This window comes from Echinops telfairi, unplaced genomic scaffold (assembly GCF_000313985.2).
Source record: "Echinops telfairi isolate 266 unplaced genomic scaffold, ASM31398v2 ScPeMD7_3533;HRSCAF=4204_0, whole genome shotgun sequence".
NCBI lineage: Eukaryota > Metazoa > Chordata > Mammalia > Afrosoricida > Tenrecidae > Echinops > Echinops telfairi.
Genome location: NW_022107431.1, coordinates 26018938 through 26028450, shown reverse-complemented (window position 1 = coordinate 26028450; position 9513 = coordinate 26018938). Strand labels below are relative to the sequence as shown.

Here is a 9513-nt window from a genome sequence, read left to right as displayed (position 1 = left end):
TGATTCAAAGGGTTTCCTGTGGCAACTTTTCCAGAAGTGAGCTGCCTGTTCCTTCTTAGTCCGTCAATTCCACTGGCACGTGTCCATCATAAATGGCCCTGCTAGTATTCAAAGATATCAGTGGCATGGTTTCCAGCATCACAGCAACATTTAAGCCACTATAGTATAAAAAACTGGCAAGTGGTGCCCTTTAGTATGGATTACACCTCAATGTAAAAAATTAAATTAAATATTCTCACATCTGGACTCTCCAGACTCACGTAGCACATGCAATGATGCCAAATAGATGAAGAAGATCTCAAGCTGATGGGTGAAAAATCTTTGGATCCAGTGGCAGTGGAAGCATCTCAGCACTGCTGTGGGTCTCCATGTGGCTCCTCCTGCTCTCTGAGTATCTTGCCAACCGAAAGGTGAAGCAGAGAGAAAGTGGGTGGCCCATCTTCAGAGAGAAAGAGAGGTTCCCAGGATCCTCATGATACGGTCACACTCACAAGGAAGCATCATCAGGTTTTAATCTGATGGACAGGTGAGACTCCACCCCTACACTTATTTATCAAGTTGACATGAAATTATGTAACTACCATATGGAACAATAAACAACGCCATGATAAATGAAGAAAAGATTTAAGTTGTCAGGGGTTTCAGTTACTTGGATCCATAATCAAGGACCCCAGAAGCAACAGTGAAAATCAAAATGAGTTCATTGGGAACATCTGCTACCAAAGACCTCTTTAAATGGTCGAAGCGTATAAACAACACTTGGCAGCCTGAGGTGTGCCTGAATCATGCCATGGTATTTTCAGCGTCCTGATAGGCAGGGGAAAGCTTGATGGTGAATAAGGAAGACCGGGGAGTTGTGTGAATAAGGACTGCCTTTAAGTTGTGTTGTTCATGACAAATATTGACTATGCTATGGATTGCCAGAAGCACCAACACATCTGTCTCAGAGGAAGTACATCAAATGTTTTTGAAAAGTGAAGATGGAAAGGATTTGTCTGACACTTTGAACATGTTAGCAACCAGGAGTAGCTCTGGCGAAGGACATTATACTTGGTAGAGTAAAGGGCCCTTGGATAAGAGAGAGACTCCGGGAGATGGAATGGCACAGTGGCTGCAACAATGGGTTCAAACATTGCAGCAATGTGACAGTGACGTGGCAGGGCAGTGTTTCCATTTGTTGTACATGCGGTCACTAAGAATTAGAAGGCACCTAACCATAATAACAGATTTTCTTATTTAGGTATCAGACTCTTCCCTAAAGAAGTTGAAGCCTAGGGGCTTTATATAGGAAACAGACTGGTAGAACTTACTAGAAGCACATTGAATTTATGTATCCCTGCTGTCTTTGAAATATCATTATGTGAATAGATCTCAGGATTTGGTTTGATTATATCTTTTCCCGGTGTTTATTTTTGCCTTGGGAAGTTCATCCCTGAAACCCTGGCCATACTTCCATAAGTGAGACAGTAGAGGTATGTCTCCAGATGCATATGTTGTTGCTAGGTGCCGTTGGCAAGTCATGAACCAATGCACAACAGAAGGAAACACTGCCTGGTCCTGTGCCATTCTCGAAAGTGATCTTGTGCTCGAGCCCTGGATGTGGTCGCAGTGTCCATCCATCTTGTCGAGGGACTTCCCCTCTATTTTACCAAGCATGCTGTCCTTCTCCAGGACTGGTCTCTCCTGACACCATGTCTTCAGTATGTAAGACGAAGTCTCACCCTTCTTCCCTGTCAGGAGCATTCTGGCTGTACTTCTTTCCAGACCAGTGTGTCTGTTCTTTTGGCAGTCCAGGGTACTTTCACTGTTCCTCACCAGCACACAATTCAAACACACTGATCCTTCGTCCGTCTTCCTTATTCTGTGTCCAGATGCACGTAGTACACTAAATCACACCTGCTAGCTCAGGTGCTACTACTACACCCAAGAGCCCATTCTCCAAAGGCTGCCTCAGATTGTCCAGAGAGCAGAGACCGTGGGGTTGACTCCACCTCTGGCTCTGTGGTAGCTGAGAGATGAGAGTAAATAACCAGGGTTCTCACCTTGCATTGAGACCTCATCCTTTCTCTCAAACCATCGCTGAGATTCTGGCTCATAGCAACCCTACAGGACAGAGTAAAATGCACCCTTTGGATTTCTGGGACTTTATGTCTTTACAGGCACAGAGAACCTGGTCTTTCTCCCATGGAGCAGCTAGTGGGCTCGAGCTGCTGACCTTGCAGTGAGCTGCTCAGTGCACAGGTCACACCCCACCAGGGCTTTTACCAGTGTTCCGGCTGGGGGGAAATTCTGGCTTATTTATTAAATCAAATTTATTAAGTCAAATCAAATTTCTAGCAAGAAGTCAGCCTTTTAAGATTCAAATTTACAGCACAGAAAACTCCACCGTTGCCACATTTCATTTCCTGGACTATCCATGGGACTCTGCCAAGGAGGTGAGGTGCTAGCAGCTGACAGAGCCCCAGTAACTGACTACACATCACACAGGGCTGTCATAAGGAAACTCGGTATTGACCACAGGTGTGACATCCCAATTGCGGAGAAGGTTTGAATCTGTTACAAGTTTTAGACTCGTGGGCTCAGTCAAACCCTGAGTGGGAAGCACCACCCCATTTGGCCCATGCATTGTGGAAACCATGCATCCCAAAGACTTGTAGAGGTCGTGTTTGGTGGCTGACAGGCAGCCCAAAGCTGTGTGTGGCTCTTTCTCTGAACAGGCTTAGCTCTTTAACCATCTTTCTTGGTGGCCCTACGACCTTCTGTTGGTCACTCTCCGCCATTTATTTTTTCAGCGTCTAGAACCTCAAATTCCACAAACTCAACATTTCCAGGACAGTCATTTACCTCACAGTGTTTCCACCAGCGGCCACAAATAAAGACTTTTCAAGAGACAGAACTGCCACGCCAAACCTAAACGCCATGCTCTGATTTTGACACATCGCAGCCCCATCGGGCAGACTGGAGCTGCTGCTTCCTAGGTTGTGCAATGCTGTCAGTCTTTGAAGAGAGCGGAAAGGCGTGTCTTTCTCCCACGGAGCAGTTGGGGGTTTCGAGCCGCGGATTTCTCAGCAGCCCACGATGCCACCTGGGCTCCTTTCTGCTGCCAGCTGTAGAGGCAAACTAACGCTGTAGAAAGACAGATGGGGGCGGGGAAGACAGGGAGCGAAGAAAAATGTGTTCGATCAGCGTTCAGCACACGCCACACACAATCTTCAGATGTACACAAGAGCTGCATCCTAGAATCTTATCTTAGTTTACTAATCCACTGCTAATTTCTTAACCCCTTTGAGAGGTGATCAGAGGGAGCCTTGGCTTACACCTGGAGGTAACAATTACCAGCAAACAAACAGGAATTGTTAACAATTCTCAGGCTTAAAAACACACAGCAGCAAGACTTACTAAAGGTCTGGGGAGCTGCACCAAAACTCATGATCGACATCCATGAAGGTTTGCCTCATGGGATTCCCCGAGATCTGTGTAGAGGATGGGGTACCTGTTCTGATCCTCAGCCCACTGGGGAAGATGGCTTTGGATGCCAGCCTCATTGTTATTTCTGCTATGTGGGGAGAAATCCCAGATTCAAACATGTTCTATGGAGACCCTTTTATTGGGCCTTAAACAGGACAAAGACAAAACCAGCATCGTCATCCTCGATGCGGGAAATGGTCAGCATCGACCCAGGCCAGAGGCTACTGGTTACATAGATAGGAGAGAAAACAAAGGAAACCAGCACAAGGTCATCATTGGTGGCAGGTCAACCCAGCACTCTTACAGGTGGAGCCACAGAAGCAGGGGAAAGCTCATAATTGGAGCCTCAACCACCTGGCTCCAGACCACACCAGGACCCTCAAGTACCAACTTCAATTAGATAAAATGCAAACTGATGGGCTTCTTTGGGTAACTATCCAGGCAAGCCCCCTAGTTCTTTGGTCATAGTTCTGTGAGTTCTGAAAGGAAATAACAGGTTATCTACTTTCAACCACAATCTTCCTGAGGGCAACCTACCCCGTCATGGATTTACCCGGAACTTGGTCAAACATAACCCCCCTTGAATTCAAACTATCTGAATCTATGTCAAGACTCAGAATGGACTGAGGATTCCAGCCTTCCACAAAGCAAGCACTTTAGAAGGGACGCCCTAATGCAGTTTGTGGCAGAGTTCTATAGCAATAATAGTGTAGCAATCCATAGGGTATCATTAAATCTTTTTTTATCTCATTGTATGAGTCATTCCCATATTATACCCAAAGCAAAGTAACAACATGTAGCTTTAGCTTCCTGGTCATATAGAAAACTCCTATCTATGACCCTTTAACTGTTGAGTGGCCAACACCATTGTCCCCCAACCAAACCAATTAATCAATGCTGACCACAGTCAAAATCACTGCAAACTCATCTGGTTTATTAAAATGGTAATGCCAAAGATCTTTGAAGAAATTCTCTATGGAAACACTATTGTCAACCAAAGATAATTTGCACACTTGCATGCTTATTTTTAGATGCCATTAAGTTCATTCTAATGCATCATGGCACTCTTGTGCAACACAACAAAATATTGCCTGGCCCTGTGCCATCCTCGCGGTCGTAGCTCCATCTGTGCCCTTGCAGTCGGTCTCCATCCATCTGATTGAGGGTCTCCCTCTGTTTCACTGCCCCCTACTTTCCCAAGCTCGGTGTTCTTCTCCAGGAATTGATCCCTCCTGATAACATGTCCAAAGGACATGAGATGAAATCTCACCCTCCTTACTTTTAAGGAGAATTCTAGCTGTACTTTCACCTACTCTCCCTGCCGTCAATTCGATATCAACTCTCAGTGACCCGCTAGGACAGGATAGAATAGCCCTGTGGGTTTCAGAGATTGTAACACTTTACAGGAGTAGAAAGTTTCATTTTTTTGCCCACAGAGGAGACTAGTAGATTCGTACAGCTGGACTTGCCGTTAGCATCCCAATGCATAACCCACTATATACTTTCAAATAAGCTGTGAAATATTTTAAGACATCTCAAATTTTGAGTGCAATTCTACAGTTTGGGAGTGATGATCATTGCTTATGTTTGCCATAGGAAGATTTCCCAGGACTTTATTGAAAGGAAATATATATATATTATATATATATGTATATAATATATATATGTATATATACACACACACATTTAATAAGTAAATATATATTTAATAAATATATATATTTAGTAAATAAATATATTTAATAAATATACATTTAAAAAATATATATATATATATTTATTTAAAGCCTTGGTGAAAATAGTCCATGTTGTAAAACTCCCTCGGGTTTTGTAGGCATGTAAAATCAACACAATATAAAAGGTTTTTTTACAGTAGACTTGTATTTACATGCTTACTCAAGCATATGCTATTAGCATGATGAAAGAGTCGCAATACAGACTATGTAAGAATGAAATGATTTCATTTTCAAACAGTACAACACTGAATCCTGCAACCACCCTGAGCCAGACAGCTACATTCTTCATTCCATTCTGGTTTAATATTTATTCCAACCTGTGCTTTTTGAATTTCAAACTGGATGGTAAACTCTCAGTCCCGTGATCAAGTCGAAGTTCATCCTTCCCTTGTCTTCTCTCCCTTATGCCTGGGACGGAGAGGGAAGGACCTCGAATTACATAGCCATAGAACATCAGAGATGGCAAGTCCCGCCTCCAGCTCTCTGTCCAGGGGTGTCAAACTGGCGGCCCGTGGTCTGCATATGGCCCCCAAGGTAATTTTTTGTGGCCCATGATGCTCTGAAATAAAATGTAACGAGGGAATTCTGTGTACGGTATTGCCTCAATCTCCCCTAAGCGCTATTTTCTTCATTACAATTTTTTTCTATTTTCATTTATCATGGGCCACAAAAAAATTACCTCAGGGGCCACATGTGGCCCACAGGCTGCCAGTTTGACACCCCGGTCTCAGTCCAACCCTCATGGTTAGAGTTAGATGTTGGCTCTGGCTTTTGAGTGGATATAAAATTATTAGCTCTTCAGGGGTCCATCCTGGAGCACTTGTCCTCTCCCCTGTTCCCCCTTTACCGCGGCAACAGGCAATTCACTCCGGGTTCCCATCATCTGGCAAGCCCTGGCTACCTTCCATCGCATGCATTCTCAGGCCTCGCCAAGCCAATGGTGAAAACACAGCAGGGCACTGCCTCGTGTCTCTTTATCAACTGCATCACCAAATGCTCAGTCAGCCTACTGGCACACAACCACAACCGCACCCCCCCATCCCCCAGTTCTTACTGGGAGGGAGGGGAACTTGGGGAAACAGATTTCCACAGAAGAGGGCGGAACAGAGAGAAACCTCTTTGCTTCCTGCCCTCCAGGAAATTGAAAGCATCAAGCCAATTGTTCCAACTCATGCTGACCCCACAGTAGAACTGCTCCGTAGGGTTTTCTTGGCTGACTCTAGAAGTAGATTTCCAGGACTTTCTTCCACAGGGCCGTTGGATGGGGTGGAACCACGAGCCTGTTAAGTTTGTGCCACCCACGGACCTGCACCAAGGGACGAGGAGGAAAGGGCATTGTTAATCCTTTGTGAATTTTGCTTTCTAAAAGCCTTGCTTGCTCTCTGTCCCCTAGTCTATACAAAGCCATGGGGTCAAGTGTAAGAAGCTGGCTCTGCTGGATGTCATCTATTAGCAAATCTAAAGTGTGGGACCGGCTTAGGAGGCATTTCTCTGGATTTAAAAGGTGAAATACTTGGCAAGTTTTATTCTGCACTTTGGACTCCAGTTGGCAGTTCCAGGGAAGAAAGAATTCCCCTCATCCCCATAGCTTTTTAGATGTATCAATTTCATAGTATCTTGACCATCAGTTTTGGATATGTATATTACAAGAAGGTTTTCCAAGGACAGACACCCTCCCCCACCCCCCAATTTATGACGTTTCCCCCAGAAGTAAGGTTTCCATTTAAACTGGCTCAACTTGAGACCGTCATTCTTGGAATTAATTAAGGTTTAAGCCAAGAGGTCACTGTATTGGTTTCAGAGTTCCATTGGAAACTCTAGTCTTCTGAAAACTAGAGGGAGCAGGGATGAGGGGGAGACTTCTAAGGTTATAGTTTGCCATTTGTGTGACTCTTAAGAATCTGCAGAATATTGATGTAAAGTTGAAAGGGTATTGGTCTGGGAAGTTCTGCTTCATGCCATGAAGAAATGAGTCTGGAATCCGGCTTCCCCTGGAAACAACGCACTGTCATCAAGTCAAGGCTGACTCACAGTGAGCCCCTGTGGGTTTCCCAGACTGGAGTAGAAAGCCCAGTCTTTCTCCGCAGCAGCTGGTAGCTTCAAACTTACGACAAGGAAGATTGCTGCCCAACACGTAACCACTGTACCATCAGGGCTTCTCTGTAAAGAAGCAGGTTAAAAAAAAGCGGGGGGGGGGGTGTAAATATTAGAAAAAAAAATAACTAAGTTCAGCCATCGGTCTGCAGAGCTGCCTATATCTGACCCCTGAGAAATAGGGAAATATACTATAAGCTCCCTGGCTTTCTGAGACAATTTTTAGGTTCCAGTAGTAGGAGGGGAATTCCCAAACAATGCTTGGGGTCTCACAGAGTTATAGAGAGCTCAGAGTTCGGGGAGGTTGAGCTGCCTAGAATTTGTGGAGCAGAGTACTGGACGGGAGGGAGCGATGAGAAAAGCAAAACCCAAAAATGACAGAAACCAAATATTAATAGAGGAATGAGGTAAAACTCTTTACATTCAGAGAAAGAACAGTTACTGAGGAAGCTGAACAAACTCCACAAATCCCATAAAGCCAGGAATCAATCATGTGCTCACAAGCCAGAGTCAAAAGACCTCATTGAACATACTATGGAAATACCAAAAGGGTCAGAACCTAGTAGTAGCTCTTGAATTCCTGAATAAAGGTTATTCTCAACCCATGCTATAAAAAGCTTTTCAACCAGCCTCAGAATTATTAAACTAATCCTCCAGATTTTAAATGCCAGAATAAGACACACAACTCTTTAAGGAAGACCCCCCGCCAAAAAAATCCAGGAAATGTAGGAAATTTTACACAGGCCAAGAAGCAAGACAACATCCCTTTATGAACATTAAACCATGACATCCTAATGCTCTCAGAGTTTAGACCCAACTGATGTCATGATAACTAATAAAGCCCTTCGGAGGCAACTAATGATATTATTGCAGTAGAAAAATCAATCACATTTCCTCTCAACTTACACCGTGGTCTAGGTTCATTAGGAAAGCAGTCTTTAAGACTAAAAACAACTTTCCCAGGCGCCTGCCGAAGATGGAAGGTGGGCAAGTCCTGGTGCTCGGCGGCCGTGCTCTTCTCCTGGGCCATCTGGCAGCCACTGTGGCCAAGCAAATGCTACTGGACCGCAAGGTGATGGTGGTGGTGTGCTGTGAGGACATCGACATTCTGGCAACTTCTACTGAAACAAGTTGAAGTACCTGGCCTTCCTCCGGAAGCACTTGAACACCAACCCCTCCCGTGGCCCCCACCACTCAAGCCCCCTGGCCGCATCTTCTGGTCAACCATGAGAGACCTGCTGCCCCACAAGACCAAGTGGGGCCAGGCTGCTCTGGACCGGCTCAAGGTGTTTGATGGGATCCCACCCACCTATGATAAGAAGAAGCAAATGGTGGTCCCTGCTGCCTTCAAGGTGGTGGGGTTGAGGCCCCCCTCAAGTTTGTCTAGCTTATGGGCTGCCTAGCTCATGAGGTGGACTGGAAGTACCAGGCGGTGACAGCAACCCTGGATGAGAAGAGGAAGGAGAGGCCAAAATCCATTACAGGAAGAAGCAGCAGCTCATGAGGCTGCGGAAACAGGCCGAGAAGAACTTGGAGACAAGGATCAGCAAGTACACAGAGGTGCTAAAGACCCGTGAACTCCTGGTCTGAGCCTGAAAAAGACTTAGTCCTTCACTGGCAAAAGAAAAACAGATTAAGTACAGGAATAGCCTGCCTTATATCTACCCTCTCTGTTTGAATGAATTTCTGAAACACAATTCTTCCTTGATCAAATGGGGCTACAATTGCAAAAAAGAAAAATAATTAAATCTACAGATCAATTTTAGTTTTGAAAACTGGAAGAACAGGGAAAAAGTTGCCATCAACAATGAACATCACACAAAATTGGGAGGATATAAAGTCAAGAGAGATAGATCCAGAATTGACAGAGAGATGGAATTAAGAAAGAAAAAGATGAGCAGGAATATCTGCCACACCGAGGTGAAACCCTAAGGGTGTTTAACAGCACAGCAAGGGGAAGAGAGCATAAAGTCCCAGGGGAATACCAAAAATGGACTGTGGGGCCAAGGCGTGGCACCCATCAGACTCAAGCAGAAAACATTCCTAAAGGTCAACAAACAGACCTTGAACTATTTATAGGCTTTTCTTTTTTTGTCATTTGTTTTGTTTTGTTTTTTGTTTTGCTTTGTCTTGTTTTTGTGCTTATTATTGTCTCTGCATGTATATCTAGATAAGATAGGTGGGATAAATAATCCAGAGGAGAAAACAACAGGAC

The 9513-nt window shown here is 44.7% G+C and overlaps 1 pseudogene; it reads left to right on the top strand.

Moving 5' to 3' along the window:
• The first annotated feature begins 8274 nt into the window (after positions 1-8274).
• LOC101647831 lies at positions 8275-8888 on the top strand (annotated as a pseudogene).
• Positions 8889-9513: the final 625 nt, after the last annotated feature.